Here is a 12,214-nt window from a genome sequence, read left to right on the forward strand (position 1 = left end):
CCATGATCTGTCCTTTGCTCATTAAACGACTGTACAAAGCTTGTGGCCCATTGCTGAGGTCCTTCACAGGCGCTCTTCTCTGAGTGCCACTACCCTCCTGGGGGACAGCCTTCTTTGCGGTGGCCCCACTTCTGCGGGATGCACTTCCCAGAGTGACCTTCTGCCTCCTGTCCTCACTGCATATGATTAGCTACCAGGTTAACATGTTTCACATTTAATTTCTCATCTTAAGCAGTTTATAATATTAAACTGACTGTAAAGTTTTTACCTTTTCAATGTGTTAATATTTCAGGAAAATACCTCTGATATTCTCATTGTAATAGGTGTGGTCTTGATAGTTGTTTTATTGGCATTTGGGAGTTTAACTTGTTTTATTTTTAACTGCCTCAATGGCATCGACTTGCGGAGCGGTGTATAAATTTAGCAGATAAATGCAGGAGCGATTCCATGGCCATCTAAACAATAGGAGAATTCAGAGCCCCAGCTCAAGCCTTAGAAACTTTCTTCAAGGTCAGAACGGCAGCTCCAAACACTCTCCCTTCATCCATGTAGCCAGTGCAGAAAGCATCAGTCTGGCCAGAGCTCCCTGGTTGAAAGAGTAACCTCAGAGATGGAGTTCTGTGGGCTTTCTGGGGGGCAGGCGGCTGGGGAGATGCGTGCTGCCACCCACCTAGGGGCTCTTTGACCAGACTCATAGATTGGTCAAACCAGCCGTCTAAGCATTTTGCAAGGCAGAAGCAGCAAATGTGTGGCCTCCACTTCCACCATTCCCATCCTCCATGGAATAGCTACGAACTCCAGGTCTGGTGGGTGATGGACAGCCCCACTGGGTGCGGCTCTAAATTGAGCAAGACGCAAGCACCAGGGGAGAGGTGCTTGACCATAACTAGCAGTGCGATCTAAGCTGAGCCACAGCGTCAGATTGCCAGTGTCAAGCAAACTAAAATAACCTGAAACAGATACTTACTGGAGGTGGTGGAGAAGACGGAAGCTCATGAGTAGTAACCTGCACAAATAAACACGCACAAGTTACTCGGTCCTCTTTCTCGTGGAACTTATAGTGCAGAGTCTACAGATGGGTGAAAATAAACCTTTATCTGTAATAAAATGTTATGTGCAATGCCAGAAAGCCAAGTATAGCTATAATTAAGCATTGTATCAGCACTGGGACAGGGTGCGGTTAAAGATAACCAGGCAGCTCAATATTGTCTATTTTTAAGCCTTGTTTTGGCATGGATTTGGAGGTTGTGATTTCCAGTTAGCCCTGACAATGAGCCCCAATGCAATGTTAAGCTCAGCTTACAGCAAACCACGGAAGGGAATGTGAATGTAAAAAGGGGGGAGCTGTTCAGAGAAGGATTGCTCACTGGGAGTGCACAAGCTGGCCTTGGGTTTAATCCCTGGCATCTCAAGGTAGGGGTGGAAAAACTTCTGCCTGAAGCCACAAGAGCCACCGGTCCAGCCACAGCTGACAATGCCTGGCTAGCTGGGTCTCGGGTTCAACTCAGCATGAAGCATCTTCCTCTGTAAAGGGACAAGAGGGGGCATGGACAGCGTGGAAGTTCATAACATCGTATTGTCATGGTCTGCAAACCAGCCTTCATAACTCTGTTCCAATAAATTGCAAAAGTACGTCCAAACCTTTATAACAGGAAGACCATGGGTAGGGAGGTGGGGGATCATTGGGGCTCAGCTCCCCAGAATCCTTTGTTGCAGCCCTGAGTCTGCGTTCCTGGCCAACATGCCCAGCATTCACGGGGTGCTCCCCAAAAACGAGCCCTATGCGCTGTGCAAACAGCGTCCCTCTTCCCTTTGAAAACGGATGCTGAATTTCTCCTACAGGTCTATTTCCACCTTACCTGTGCACCTGTGCAAAGCACAGACACCCAAAGAACGACCTCTGCAAGCAGCAGCTTCATTGTGCTTGGACCCAGGGCTTCTTTTCCCAGGTGTGAAATTGCCCAGAGTACAAGAACTGGCTTTGAAGCTGTTATTTATTGATCAGTCATCACAAGCCACATTGCTCAAACTTAAAGCCTCCATTGAAAAGGCTGCCAAATTGCCTTACCAGAAAGGAAAGGTCAGGAGAATTAAGCAAGTCTTGCAGAAAGGACCCTCTGCATTCAGAGCCAACTGCAACGTGGACCTATCAGGAGTGACCTGACATTTCTTAGACAGTTACCTTTTTTTCCCCTGAAAACATTTTTTTTCTTTCTTTGCCTACCCTGCCAGAAAAGTAAGGCCAGTCTGAGGATTCCCCCACTAATATTCTCCACCATTTCTTTATACATTTGATAGCCACCATTTCTACCCCATTATGACCCAGAATGAGGCTACCTGTGGAACATTGTGGAGAATGCATAAGGATGGGCATGGTTACTAGCTTTGCTTTCACATGTAGCAGCAGCATGACAGACATAGAAAAATAGAAACGCAGAAACAAAGTGAGTCGGAAGGGGTCTCCCAGGCCATCTAGTCTGACCCCCGGCTCCAGCCGGCTCCGCTCATGACATGCCTACCATGTCCATGTCGAGAATTTTTATGCAGTTCCCCGCTCTCATTTGTTCACTGCTCCACAGCAGCCACTGGGAAATATTCTTGTCCAGCAGGATTTGGCATATTTCTGCAGAAAATCTACTTCCCCTAACCTCTGCAAGGAGTACTGGAATCCATTCTACTTGGGTTCCAGCTACAAATGATTGACTCTGGTGGGACTCGAGCCCACAACCTTTGAATTGCTTTTCAACACCAAAAGTCCAATGCACTATCCATTGCGCCACAGAGACATTTGTGTGCAAACCAAAATGCGGAGGCTACTGTCTGCCAGGACTAATGGCAGGCTCGGCCCTAAGGAACTGCTGCAGAATTTCTGCTCTTCCTGGAAAGAACTGGGGGGATGCTTCCCTGCAGCCCCCCAAATGCGCAAGCCTTTTGTAACACTTTGTAGTGTGCTGGCTTTCTGCAGGAGGCATTTGCTGTGCTCTCGGGATTCTTCCTCCACAGTCATATGTGGCTGAATTACATGAGGACTTCCTACAGGACTTCTCCCAATCTTTCCAAGATTTCCATTGTCATGGATTTTCACAATTCCACTAGATCTCAGTGCCAGTTTGTGGTTGTGCAAAGGAACATATAAAAAAGCAGGGAAAGAAAAATCAGGTTAAGAAGTTAAACTGGATCCCACAAAAAACTGGGAAGCGGAACTCTAGGAAAAGTGTCAGGTTAAAATGGGAGGAAGCCTGACAAAGACCTGAATAGCTCCTTATTCTCACTCTTTAAAAAGATATTAAAATACTCAGAGAGGCCCTGGAGGATGAAGACATCATGGAAAGCACCCACAAACTATTTTTACAAGCACACAATGCATGGCTTGTGTAGAGAAGCTTTGATGTTTTTCCCCTTCATTGCATCATCCCAAATATAATCCGTTGTAATTTGCACTCAGTTATGTGGAAAAGATAGTTTGTGTCAATTTTCAACAAAATGCTCTGGGCACATCCACGCACACATGATGAAACTCATAATCATGGCACATGACATGATATTTGCAAGCACTTGGAAATTATAAACTGTTCCTAGAATGTTCTCTCCCATTCCAAAGACAATTAGAACCAGTTGCATTTGTTGAAATCCTCATCTAGGGAGCCCAGAGAAGTTCTTTGCAGGTGTAGCTGTTGGGAATGAAAGGGGCAGTTACTCCTGGTGTGTGTTCCAAGGTCAAGCAGATTTGTCAGCAGAGGAGGGTCCTGGGAACCACAACTCTCAGACACTGAAATGGGAGAAATGGAGGGGCTTATCTCAAGGGCATTCAGGAGTTTGTTAAGAATAGTCAGGATCTACAGCTTCAGGGAGGGCAAGTGGGAGAAGAATGCCTGCAGCCAGTCAAGCCTGGCCTGACCCTTGACCCATGACATGGTACTTGTTCAGTTGCAAAGTCATGCCCAACTCTTTGCAACCCCATGGACAACACTCCTCCAGGATCTCCTGTCCTCCACCATCCCTTGGAGTCCACCCAGCCCCACACCCATCTCTCCAGTGACCCCATCCAGCCACCTCAACTTCTGCCGTCCCCTTCTCCTTTTGCCATCAATCGTTCCCAGCATCAGGGTCTTCTCCAGTGGGTCCTTTCTTCTCCTTAGGCGGCCAGAGTACTTGAGCTTCAGCTTTCGAAGCCGACTTTCTAAAGGGCAGGAGGATGACATGGCACTGGGTAGGATTAAAAGCGGAGTGGGTGCAAAGGGTTGGTCTTGCCTGATCTTCTGTTTATCAGAAAATCTGATCTGCCCAAAATGGTAGGTGACATGTTCAGTGTGCTTGTTTTCTTCATGGCACAGAGCAAAATTCTAGCACTTTTTAGCTGCTGCAGAACCTGCTTTTGGAAGGTCAAGGGCACAAACAAGGGGCAGCTTCAAGAGCTGACAACCCCAATCCTGGACCCATTCCAGAGGACTAAAGAAGCAGGCAGCTAGAAGACTTTGTGTATGCGCATGTGCGAACACGTTTGCACACACTCGTGTACATTCTTGGTCTAACCCAGCCTGCCACAACGTAGTGCCTCCTGGATGCCCTGGACTTTGCTCCCACTATGTCCTGTGCTGGGCTGGCTACAGGTGACAGAAGATGCCATCTAACACAACTGAGGCCGGGGACAGACTGTGCCGAAAATGACCACTTTTGGACATCAAGATAAACCACAGTCGAGGGGTGAGTATGGGTTGTCACTGAACCATGGATTGTTGTTGAAATGTGGGTTATTACATTCATAGAATAGCATCGCAGACTAGGAGAGTTGGAAGGGGCCTGAAGGGGCTCAGTGTAGGACGCCAAGTGAACCCATCCAGTTGCATCTTGAATGCCTATAGTGCAGGAGAGCCTACAACCACCATAGGTCATTGGTTCCATGGTTGTACTGCTCTAAAAATCAGAAAGTTCTTCCTGATGGTCATCCAGAATCTGGCTTCCTGTAACTTGAGGCTGTTATTCCATGTTCTGTACTCTGCAATAATGGAGAAGAGATTCTGAGTCTCCTCTCTGTCACCAACTTTTAAGTACTTGAAGAGTGTTATCATATCTTCCTTCAGTCCTCTCTTCTCGAGGCTAAACCCAAGTTCTTTTAATCTCTCCTCATAGGCCTTTGTTTCCAGTCCCCAGATCATCCTAGTTGCCTCCTCTAAACCCTTTCCAGCTTGTCTGTGTTGGGAAAGTCCAGATAAATCCTCAGATCAAAGGATATGCTTTTCTGTGTCCTTTAATATAAAATCTGGCAGCAGTGCCCTTGCTCTTCTCCACTCAAAGCAAATAGAACTTTTCACCCAGTTCAACATGCCTGGGAAAAGCAGGCAGCCCAGGGGTCCTATTATTCATGCATTTTCTCACAGAATCAGACAAGCTCCTAGCCAAAACAGCAAAATGCTTCCTTTGCAATGTAAATATGCATAGCCAGCTCGTGTTTTGTCTGAAGGAATTCTGTCACATTTTGTCTTAAGGAATTCTGTATCTCTGATTGCAAAAACCACAACATTTTAAACCTGTTAGATTTCTGTAACTTCTGATTGTTTCATTTGTTATCTGCTACTCAAGCCTTCAATGCTTCATGATGTTTTTCCTGATGCCTATAAAGATTTCTCAATGAGAACCATTGTCCTCACCTTCTCACCCATGCAGAATCTCATCACTGTGCTGAAAATGTGTAGGTGACCTACAACTTATTAAAAAAAAACTCTGTCTGTGCTCTGGAAGCTCATGGCCAGCTCATTATACTGGCTACCCAGCAGTGTGGTTGCATTTTTCTCCAGCAGAGGAGTTCCTAGATGTTCTGCCAACAAACTACTGAGGTTCAAGCATGGCGTCTTCCATGTGGATCCAAGCAAACATTCTCCTGGTTCTGCAATTCTGAGATTTCCTGACATAGAAACATAGAAAACAGAGCGAGTCAGAAGGGGTCTCCCGGGCCATCTAGTCTGACCTCCGGCACTTAAACCCTGGTCTGACCTCCGGCACTTAAACCCTGGCACTTAAACTAGAAACAATACTTCAGATGCTAACCAGTGCTGAATAAAGAGGAACTAGTACTAACCAGTACAAAATTTGGAAGTGATATTTCTATTAATGCTGCCTAAAATAACGTTTGCCCTTTTTGCAGCCATTTCACATTATTGAATCATATTTGGTTTCTGATCTACAATTCCAGCAGCTTGAAAAATGTGGGAGCATGCACAATTTGGATCACAGAAGCCCATGGTGAATGTAGGATTCATGATGTTTCTCTGTAAGCTGCTTGTGATCAATTTTTCACTCTCCCCCAAATGTATTTTCCTTTAATTAAAGCCAAACTCAGGAACACAGGAGAACAAAGGTGGCCTACACAATAGGGTTGTCATTGATTTATTTGAAATCTCCTCCTGAAAAGTCACCTTTTCACAAGAAATAAAACTGGACTCCAAAACAGGAGATCTTTGTATCCTTGCTAGCTCGTTTTTGTTTGAGAAACCAAGCACATCTCCCTTTCCATCCCTGCCTCCCTGCCACCAGCATCTGACTCTTCCACTGCAACAAAGACGAGGACAAGAAATATCAAAAGGAACCAGGAAGTCTCATTTCCAGATGATGGAAAGTTCACTTCATTTTTGTAAGTTTATGGCCCATGAAGCATTGACCAAAGTTCGGTCTATGACTACCCTCTAGTGGATATGTTGAGAAATGGCTACTTGATTGTAGGGTGATTAGGAACAAGAGCCATGGAGGGTCAGACCAAGGGTCCGTCTGGTTCATCGTTCTGTTCACATGCAGGCCAACCAGCTGTATACGGAACCCCACAAGCAGGACAAGGACAAGAGAGCAAATGCTTCCATCCACCCATGCTCCCCAGCAACTTGTACACAGAGACAGTTTGTAGCACCTCACTGCAGGGCAGCGGGCTAGGGGAAGGGGCACCCAGCAAGCAGCACGACACACGCCTCTCCCCACCTTGCCGCTGTTCCCTGGCCAAGCCGTTGGCCCCTACGGCCTGTAGCCCATGATGTTTCACTCCTCGTGGGGACCGTCCTCCTCATTAGAAAGTTTTTGCACCTCTGCAGGTGGATGGATGCCTACGAAACTCTGAGCTCTGTGCGCATATCTGTACCAGTGTTCCTGGGCTGCGTTTTGCCTCCTCATTATTTGTCCCTTGACACTCTAAATGTTTTTGTTCCAGTGCTGCTCTTGAAATACATATCCTGTCTGTCCGTATGTCTCTGTCTGTTTTGTACTGCAACCCTGGATGCCTCCTCCCAAGTAAAATTACTCATGGGTTGACATCCCAGCTTGCCACTGGATTGACAGTGCTCCATTGATAGTAGAGCATGGAAGTCCTGACAATGGATTGTTTTCCCTGCAGATGATAGCCTGAGCTCAACCTTTTCTCCCAGACAGCACCCATTGCTGGCCTCACTGTGCTGTCCCCTTTGCTCCCCATTTACCCACTGTGATGTCATCACAAAGCTATGGAAGTTTCCTAGGTGACTACAGTCAACAATTGTTCTGTATCAACTTCCCACATGCGATGACAATGGCTTCGCTAGGACCAGAGACTTTGGACAACCCATCGCAGCCTCCAGGTGAAAGGACTGGGTGGAGAGTTGTAGGGGTTGAAGAAAAGGGACTGACTGACTCTAGAACAGGTCAAACAGAGAGTGTAGAGTAGAATTTGGCAACTGGAGGTCCCAGGGCCAAATCCAGGGCCCCGGCGGAATGCCAGCTGAGTCCTGCTACCCATCCAGAAGCATACACTTGAGGAGGGCATGGGGATCCTTAAAAATGAATTTCTTGGCAGTGCTCTTTGGGGGCCCACACAAGCTCTTTCCTTCCTCTCTTCAGAGATCTTTATGTAAAACTAGTTGGAGGAATGATCCAGGATCCATCCTCATCTTCAATGTCAGCTCTAGGTTCTTAACGGCACTTGGAGAAGGCTTCCAAAATGGCTCTGCTCACTTGATGAATCAGCCTTCTCACTACCATTGTCATCAGCTGCTATGGCTGCTCATCTCTTTTCCATCCATGTCCCTTGCTTGCTTGCTTGCTTGCTTGCTTGCTTGCTTGCTTGCTTGCTTGCTTGACAGGCAGAGAGCCAGTAAGCAAGTCAGCCAGAGCATCTCCTGCCTCTTCCTCACTTCACCACCACCGTTATCCTTGCCAGAGCAAGAGGCGGGTGAACAAGCGGGTTGCAGTGAAGAGGAGGAGAGACTTCGGGAGGCAAGGCTCGGCACGGCTGGGCATTCCAGCAGAGGCTTGCCGAACTTCATTGCTGCAGCCCACTTGTTCACTTGTGCCTTGGCCTGACCCAGATGAGGGGGGTGGTAAGGAGGTGGAGCTGGAGAAGCCATGGCCTGCCTGTTGACAGGACCTCTCCCAGCAAGCAAGAAAGCAAGTGGTAGCAAATGATGGGAAAGGATGTGGAGCAACAGCAACTGGTGAAAGCAGTGGGGAAAAGACAGTGGGCCCAGTGAGGGTATCTTACCCAAGGGCCTCCAAAACCTGGCAGGGCAATGGGGCTCGTGACTGGGCTCCTGCTGGGGAGTGGTCCTCAGCAGAGGCTCAGCCATGCCTACTTCTGATGCCAGTCTTGCCACTCTTAAGAAAAATGGTCTCATGTGTGCTTTTCAAGACTTCTTTTTTCCTCTGATACCTGTTTATCTCCTTACCCATCAGTCCCTGTTAGACTGCCTTAATTTATCCACCTGCCCAGAAGTTCCATCTCAACTTCCTTTTGACTTCCTCTTCCTTACCGAATCTACTTTCAAGTTCCCACTTCTTAACATCTTGAGGTCATGTTTGCATGAAACCAGCTCCCAAAAACGCTCGTCTGCTTGTTTGTATCCTTTATGGGCTGCTTTCCCAAGAAAAAATGTCCCAAGTAACACCCCAAAATTAATAAGAGAAATTACCTGCCTAAAAGGGGGAGGAAAACTGAAACACAAGAATAAAAATATCAAGAAAAAGTCAGTAATTCATCTAGTCCACATCTGAAAGGACTTGCTATATAAAAAGATCTTGAAGTCCTGCCAAAAAACACCAGGGAAAGGAGAGAATTGTTTGGTTGCATAGATGTCACTACCAAAAAGGATCCACTCTGAAGGATCAGTGATGTCAGCTGAGATCTTCCTTCACCTTCTTGCAACTCCTGCCAAATCTAACCAAAAGGGAACTAGACGACCTTTGTGGTTGCTACCATATTCTTCTCTGCTGGGCTTCCTGTACATGGTAAGGAGCGGTGGACTCTTTGTGCCAGGATTCCTGAGGTCAAAACCAGTATGACTCTCTTCTGCTCTTCAGGGGGGACTCTTGCTGGTTCTTACCTTCTCCAAATCACAGCACAGAACCAAAAAGATCCCCAAGAGGGATATCTGTGTTCACCTGGCTGCCCAGCTCCCCACTGAGCTGGGGCATTCACCCAGCATCTAGCACGTGGATTTGCGGCTCCCCAACCCAAACCCTGCTGACACTGGATTGTGTGCTTACAGGTGATGGAGAAACCACAGTTCCTCCTGCTCCGCTGCCACAGAGCAAGTCCCTTCCTGCTGAAGGAAGTGGCCCCAAACCTGGAGGAAGGCCCAGGAACAACTCACAAGACTTCCTTGTTCCACAGCTGCTGCCATCCGTGCCACCGACGGCCGTCTTCAGCCAGGCAGCTCCTCCCAGCACCCCTACCAGTGTCTACAGCCTGCCAGGCGCCACCACGACCTCCTCACCCCCGAGGCTGGTCCAGACCCTCCCAGGCACCTTTCCAGACATCTACGATGGAGACATGAAGAAATGGGAGGAGCATTTCCACAGCATTCAGAGGGCCTACAAGGAGTTCGGCAAGGAGGACGACTTTGCCATCCGGGTGCTCACTGAGGATTTCACCCTGCCGTTCCCTTTCACGTGGCCTAGTGAGGCCGAGGGGTCGCGCCCGGCCACCTTCGATCCCTCCGACTGTGCTGGCTTTGACTTCTTCCTCTACCCGGGGCAACCTGTCCCTCGCCTCCTCCAGCCGCTGCATGCCACCACCCAGGCTTTCTTCAAGAAGAGACGGCTGGAGCAGCTGGCCCTGAGTTACGCCAGCAAGGCATCCCTCGCCAGCACTCCTGGGCCGCGAAGCCAAGAGGCCAGCCCTAGCTCGCGGCCAGACATCATGGTCATCACCAGCGTGCCCTGTGTGGCCGCCACTGCTGCGGCTCCCGGGGAGACATCCTTCCTGCTGCAGGACAGCAAAAGCCATCGGAACATCCAGCCTGCTCCTGTGGCGCCCCCAAATTCAGCCCCAGTGCAATCCATCAGCATTCAGTTCACGAGCCCCACCCGCCATGGGTTGTGCTAGCCATCACCCACGCCCCACATGTGAGCAACAGGGCACTTTCTGTAAGACTGTGGCTGATGATGCTTTGTAGGACTTTTCCATTATGCTGTGGCACCCAGTTCTCCCTCCCACCTCTTCCCGACACTGGCAGCATATAATGAAGGTTAGAAATTGCAACCCTGCACGTTTCTACAGGTGTCCATTTCTGAAACCAAGTCTGTGCTTCAGTAACATGGAAAGAATCATCGTCGTCATCATCATCATCATCATCATCATCCAATCTGTCTCCAGTCCCTTGAGGCTTTGTTGTTGAGTTCAACAAGGTGGGGCTAATGTTACCCAACTGTCAGCTTCACACTTTATTTATAAATGAATTTGCAGGTTCAACCGCTGCGTGTACTCTGGGTTAGGGACTGCCGCTGGAGATGGCTAGGAAAGCTGCAACTGGTTCAGGAGTTTGTGACGTGCTTGTTGACTACAATGGACCAATAACAGTAAAAACAATGACAACACCCATATTGCTTGTCTTGATATAGCCACACAACCTGCCAATGGGCTCCTGGGCCCAATTCAAGGTGCTGGTTTATGAACTTTTAAGCCTTAAGCAGGCTGGGTTTACTTTGCATGTTTTACTATGGGATACTTTACCAGTACTGTGGGGTCTTGCTGGTATAGGATAGAGGCTCAGAAAGGAGAAAGAACATGTGCTTGGCAGAGAAAGAACAAGGTTGCCTTGGAACACAGGAGACACCCGGAAATGTGATTCAGTTCCAGAGGGGAGCAAGTCACACGCAACCTGCTCCTGGTTTCATTTCTCAAACTTTTTCACAGGGAGGGATGGAGGATGTGAGCCTTGTGTTGTTTCTGTGGTTAACCAGCTGGGAATGTGGCCTTCCAGGGAGGGAAGCGCTCCAGTGTTACCCATGTGGCTACTCCCTATAGTGAATGATTCTGTCACCCAGTCAGCTTTGTGGCTGACTCACTGGAGTTGTTTGGACAGAACACCGATGTTCTCAGGCAACTCCTGGGTTAACTAACCCACAAACTGCAAAGATGCACAGGGCACATGAGCTACTTTCCATTTCAGAAATAACCTACAAATGGCACTTGTAAGTTGCCTCTATGACATCTGAACCTAGGTTAAACCCAGTTAACCCTTGGCTTGTTCTTGGGTTAACTTTGGGTTGCATAATCTATGAAGACAGAAAGAACCAATGTCAGAGAAACAACCTCTGAATGCAGAGTTCATCAGCTGTTTCTGGAAACAGCTATGACTGGTATGGCTACCCAATGCTCCCACTGCATCCAAACATGGTTTCTACCCTCATAAGAGCAGCACTTTCCCTCTGGTGGTCCCGAGGTGTTCAATCATAAGCAACAAATACACTTATGTATTAGAAAATGCTGAGTTTTGGATGAATATCAAAACAGCACAACCACACTAAAGTACAGCTCTAAAGAGCTCTGAGGTTCATTTGAGATGCTTTTCAGAGCTACAGTGCTAGAAAGGGTCCAGAGGAGGGCAACAAAATGAACCAGGGTTTGGAAAACCTGCCCTATGAGAGACTGAGAGAACTTGGGATGTTCAGCCTTGAGAAGAGAAGGCTGAGTGGGGACATGGTATCCCTCTGTAAGTACCTCAAAGGCTGCCACAAAGAGGAAGGTCAAGATCTCTTCTTGCTGATGCCAGAGTGGAGGACACGGAATAATCAATTCAAGTTGCAACAGCCCAGATTCAGGCTGGGCATCAGGAAAAGCTTCCTCACTGCTGGAGCAATACAGCAGTGGGACCAGCTGCCTGGAGAGGTGGTGGACTCTCCCACACTGGAGACATTCAAGGAGAAACTGGGCAGCCATCTGAGTGGGATGGTGTAACGTGGTGTCCTGCAACAGCAGCGG

This window comes from Varanus komodoensis, unplaced genomic scaffold, assembly GCF_004798865.1.
Source record: "Varanus komodoensis strain SLA01 unplaced genomic scaffold, ASM479886v1 scaffold93, whole genome shotgun sequence".
Lineage (NCBI taxonomy): Eukaryota > Metazoa > Chordata > Lepidosauria > Squamata > Varanidae > Varanus > Varanus komodoensis.